This window comes from Symphalangus syndactylus, chromosome 23 (assembly GCF_028878055.3).
Source record: "Symphalangus syndactylus isolate Jambi chromosome 23, NHGRI_mSymSyn1-v2.1_pri, whole genome shotgun sequence".
Taxonomy (NCBI): Eukaryota; Metazoa; Chordata; class Mammalia; order Primates; family Hylobatidae; genus Symphalangus; species Symphalangus syndactylus.
The window spans coordinates 44,684,412-44,690,085 of NC_072445.2; positions in this window are offsets into that span (position 1 = coordinate 44,684,412).

The window sequence follows — 5,674 nt, forward strand, 5'->3', positions numbered from 1 at the left end:
GGCTGAGGCGGGCGGATCACGAGGTCAGGAGATCGAGACCACTATGAAACCCCGTGTCTACTAAAAATACAAAAAAATTAGCCGGGCGTGGTGGCGGGCGCCTGTAGTCCCAGCTACTCGGAGAGGCTGAGGCAGGAGAATGGCGTGAACCCGGGAGGTGGAGTTTGCAGTGAGCCGAGATCGCGCCACTGCACTCCAGCCTGGGTGACAGAGCGAGACTCCGTCTCAAAAAAAAATAAAAATAAAAATAAAAAATAAATAAATAAATAAATAAAATTTAGAAGCTGAAACTAGGGTGACAAACGGGGCATCTTTGGTTCTCTGGGGGCAAATACCATTAATCAGGATTATGAGCTCTGGGAATTAAAAGTCTGTCCCTTGGGGAATAGAATTATAAGCTCTTAAAAAAAAGTGAAGACACATAGCATAAAGCCAGAATGGTTTGAAAAAAGGGTAGCCTGGAGAAAAAAAAAGGAAAAAAGAAGAAAAAAACTCGTAAACATCCCTGGGATAAAACATTGTTTCTCTCTACAGGACTCTGACTCTGAGGAGGTGGATGGAGAAAATTGGCCCCAAAGATTTAAATGAAGTCTTGAGTTCCAATGAAGAACTCCTGAAATTAAACTGACTCAGGCTTATAGTGCCCCCTTGTGCCTGATGAAGACAAAACAAACCCCTACAGGAGGAAAGCATCTTGAACCTAAGTTCTCTACATCCACACACATTATCTATTTATGGACCAATCATTTATTGAACACCTATTATATGCCACACACTCTGTCAGGAACTTAGGATGTTTAAATATAAGTTCATAACAAATGTCACAAAATCGAAGAAAGTTTGCCTTATAAGCAAAGAGCCTATTTCCTCCTAGATCCCTAGGCAAACAAAGGATTTCAGATATTGAAATGATTAGATACAGACTATAAAAATCACTATTTACTGAAAGTTTAATGAAATAAAAAATAGAATAATAAAATAAAGACCAAGGGATAATCAAAACCAAGTACATTTGAAAAAGAACAAAATAGAACTTTGCGATACTCCATAATGATAAAATAAAAATCCAAAAATAAGATGTAACATTCAAAACTTTATATGCACTTGACTACAGAACCCCTACTATGTCAATAAATAACTGACAGAATTAGAAGGAGAATTTCAAATTTACAATTGTAGTGTAACCTTTTAATATTATGTATGAGTGTTCGATACTCATATTATAAGCAAAGAAAAATGCTAATGGTTTTCTAGGATTTGAACAAGACAATAAGCAAATTTGATCTATGATTACCTTCATTTGACACAGAAAACATCCCTTCTTTTTTTCAAAGCACACATTGGACAATTTCAAAAAAAAATTAACCCTGGTTTCAGACAGTTATAGAAATTAAGGAACATAACTACAAAAAGGGAGATATAAAGAATGACAAGAGAATGCTGTGTAACTTTTACAAAAAATTAAACTCAGTGGAAAATAATTTTCAAGAAAAAGAAGAAAATTAATAGACAAGCTGAGTAAACAAATTATGATTATGAAAATAAGGTAGGTACTTAAAATTTTCTATGTCCTTCCACCCAAATGCTGCCAAGTCCGGTCGGATTTTCCAAGTTTTAGTGAATTTTTAAGGAATAGATTATCTCTTTTTTTTATTTTTTTTTTCTGAGATGGTTCTTGCTACGTTGCCTAGGCTGTAGCGCAGTAGCTATACACAGGCATGATGGCAGCACCTTACAGTCTCCAACTCCTGGGCTCAAGTGGTCCTTCTGCTTCACCTCCTGAGTAGCTGGGACTAGAGGGACGTGCCACCTCACTTGGCATGATACCTATTTCACAGAATCTGTTACTATAGAAAAATAGCTCTCCTACTCACTTTTTTCTTTTAAAATTGTATAACGTTATTAGCAAAACTGGAGGAGAATACAAATTTTAAAAAGGAAGGAAGAGAGAAAGAAGAAAAAAACAAAATTACAGTTTTGTCTCACTAATGAGCATTCATTTTTGTTTTTTAGAAAAAAATGCCTATTATGAGAAAAAATGGAAACCAGGAGAAATTGCAGAGACCATGTTATTTAAATAAATAGCTGATTATATAGGGTTTATTCTAAGAATAGAAGGAAGTTTAGCATTCTAAATCTGCCAGTTTAAGAAATTAATAAAGGAAGGCCCACAGCGGTGGCTCACACCTCTATTCCTAGCACTTTAGGAGGTTGAGGCAGGTGGATCACTTAATGTCAGGAGTTCAAGGCCAGCCTGGCCAGTGGTGGGAACCCCTGTCTTCTACTGATAATACAAAAATTAGCCAGACGTGGTGGCACGCATCTGTAGTCCCTGTTACTTGGGAAACTGAGGCTGGAGAATTGCTTGAACCTGGGAGGTGGAGGTTGTAATGAGCTTAGATCAGGGCACTGCACTCCAGCCTGGGAGACAGAGTGAGATTCCATCTCAAAATAAAATTAAAATAAAATAAAATAAAATAAAAAAGAGATTAATAAAGAAAAAACATGATCATCTCCAAAGATACTGAGAAAGCATTTAACAAAATATAACATTCTTTCATCATAAACACTTAACAGACTACAATGAGAAGAGAACTTCATAAGGCAGAGCTACAGTGAGTATAACACTTAATGGTGCCGTTTTGGAAGGATTCCCATAGAGGCGGAAGGAAGACAAGTGTGGTGTGAAAGTACTCCTATTCAACATGGCATCACAGGGTTTGGCCAATACCATGAGATAGGAACAAGCAGTCAGAAGAGCAAGGATTCAATAGGAAAAGATGATTATCTTTGAAAATAACATAATTGTCAAGGTAAAAGTTCACAAGAATCTATAAACAATTAGATCAAATAAGAATTGGAATTAGTGGGCATAGGCCAGGCGTGGTGGCTCACGCCTGTAATCCCAGCACTTTGGGAGGCCGAGGTGGGCGGATCACGAGGTGAGGAGATAGAGACCATCCTGGCTAACACAGTAAAATCTCGTCTCTACTAAAAATACAAAAAATTAGCTGGGTTTGGTGGCACGTGCCTGTAGTTTCAGCTACTCGGGAGGCTGAGACAGAAGAATCGCTTGAACCCGGGTGGCGGAGATTGCTGTAAGCCGAGATCCAGCCACTGCATTCCAGCCTGGGCAATAGAGCGAGGCTCCGTTAAAAAAAAAAAAAAAATTAATAAAAGAATTGGAATTAGTGGGCATAAGAGTACCATACAAAAATTTATGGCGTTTTTATACACTAGCAATTACCTATCTGAAATCAAGATATTATAGAAAAGCCAGACATCACAACAGTACCACAGATTCTAAATCCAAGAGTAAATATTCCAGATGTATATGATAAAAATTATGAAATATCATTGAAGTACATAAAACAAGATCCATTTTAAAAAGAGGCAGTTTTATAGTGTACTACGTTTGTTTTGTGATGATTCAACATATTAAAATGTTCATATATTCTAAACTATCCTAAAAGGATAGTTTTCTAAACTACTGAAAAACTTAATGCCAAGCAAACCTTAATGAATATTTTGTAGAGCACTGTAAAATTCATATCAATGAATGAAAATAGTCAAGATGATTCTCAAAAAAAAAGAAAAAAGGAAAAGAAAGAACAGAGAGTGATGGGCCTTGACTTAGTACTATATATGAAGACATATAAACCTACAGTAATTAAAACAGTGTGGCATTTGGTCTAGGTATAAACAGCAGGTGAGTAGAACAGAGTGAAGCATTTTTGGAGTTTTCTGGGAGCCTCTTTGCTGACATACTCTAATTGCCTATAGATCGCTCTTCACTGGATGCTTTAACTCTGTATCCCTGGGAATGAGGGGGTTAGAGAGGGTGAATAATGATAAAATATTTCTCTGATTTTAAACTCAACTCACAGTTTGCTATAGGAATCTGGTTGACTCAAGTTGGTGACTGTTTTCAATACAGAGAATGGAGACTTCATCTTCATATATGGTGTTGGGATGCTGAAGGAAGATGAAGAGAGAAGCATCCCTGAAGACCAGAGAAGTGGTAGTTGAGTGGGCGTATAGTGTGATATGGGGAGAGTACCATAAAAAAAAGAAACAGGTATATACTGTACTATGTTTATGTGCAGTACTATTATTAGCAGAGAGAACAGTGGAAATCTCATTGATCATGTGAAATACAAGGTTTTGTTTTTACATGTTAAATTAATTCCTTAGAGTTACCAAGAGATAATATTTGTAGTGTAAAGAAGGGACCCTGGAGCTAACCTGCCTAGGTCAGAAAGCTCTCTGCCATGTATTAGGTGTAGGAAATTGGACAAGTTATTTTAAGCTTCACTTGGTATATACTCATGGGTAAAAGTGGGATAACAGGCTGGGCGTGGTGGCTCACGCCTGTAATCCCAGCACTTTGGGAGGCCAAGGCAGGCGGATCACAAGGTCAGGAGTTCCAGACCAGCCTAACCAACATGGTGAAACCCTGTCTCTACTAAAAATACAGAAATTAGCTGGGCATGGTGGAGCGCGCCTGTAATCCCAGCTATTTAGGAGGCTGAGGCAGAAGAATCGCTTCAACCCGAGAGGTGGAAGTTGTAGTGAGGTGAGATCGCGCCACTGCACTCCAGACTGGGCAACAGAGGGCGACTCCATCTCAAAAAAAAAAAAAGGAGGGTGGGGCGGATAACAGTGCATAGGTATGTCTTGGGGCTGACATTAGTATCTAGAAATCACTTAGAAATGTATGTGAAAAAAAGAAATAAAAATAAAAAGAAATAAAAATAATTCATAAGGGTTGTCAGCTATGTGCAACAACGGCTGCATTGTCTTTCTTGCACCTTAGGTGTTTCTGCCTTCGTGGGCACCTTCCTTTATTAAAATATTAAAGTCATATGAAGATTAATATATAACGTCTTCTTCGACTTAAATGTTCATTTTTTTCCTTCTGACTTTAGAAGAAATTAAAATATTTTCATGAGCCTCCAAAAGAACTGCGTACCCTAGACACCGTGCCTGCTGTTTAACGGAGGACGGCACTGCGTGTACCTGAAGATGATTTAAAAAAAAAAAATACAATTAGGAAATAATTATTCGCACACATTCATATACATACATACATACACTGAATCCTCACAGGAAGAGCCCTACAGGCGTGAGAACAGTAAGGGAGGTGCAAGAAAGGTCTCCTTGGAGTTGGGAGGCGTATTTTCAGCTACTAGAGAAGGGGGGAAGTGCCAGCTCCCCGAGAAGAAAGCAGGAGAATGCTGAGAGACGGAAGCTGAAATTTTCTGCCTGCTTCCTCACTCTTTTCGTTGGTTTCAGCCGTCTGAAAAACCCTTGTGAGAGGAGCAAAAAGATCAAGGGAAGATTGTTGCCTTGCTCTCAGTCTTCAAAATTTTCGGTCCTCTGTTTGTTTTGAGACGGAGTCTCGCTCTGTCGCCCAGGCTGGAGTGCAGTGGCACGATCTCGGTCACTGCAACCTCCGCCTCCCTGGTTCTAGCGATTCTTCTGCCTCAGCCTCCCGAGTAGCTGGGACTACAGGCGCGTGCCAACACACCCGGCTAATTTTTTTGTACTTTTGGTAGGGACGGGGTCTCACGGTGTTAGCCAGGATGGTCTCTATCTCCTGAACTCGTGATCCGCCCGCCTCGGCCTCCCAAAGTGCTGGGATTACAGGCGTGAGCCACCGCGCCCGGCCGCT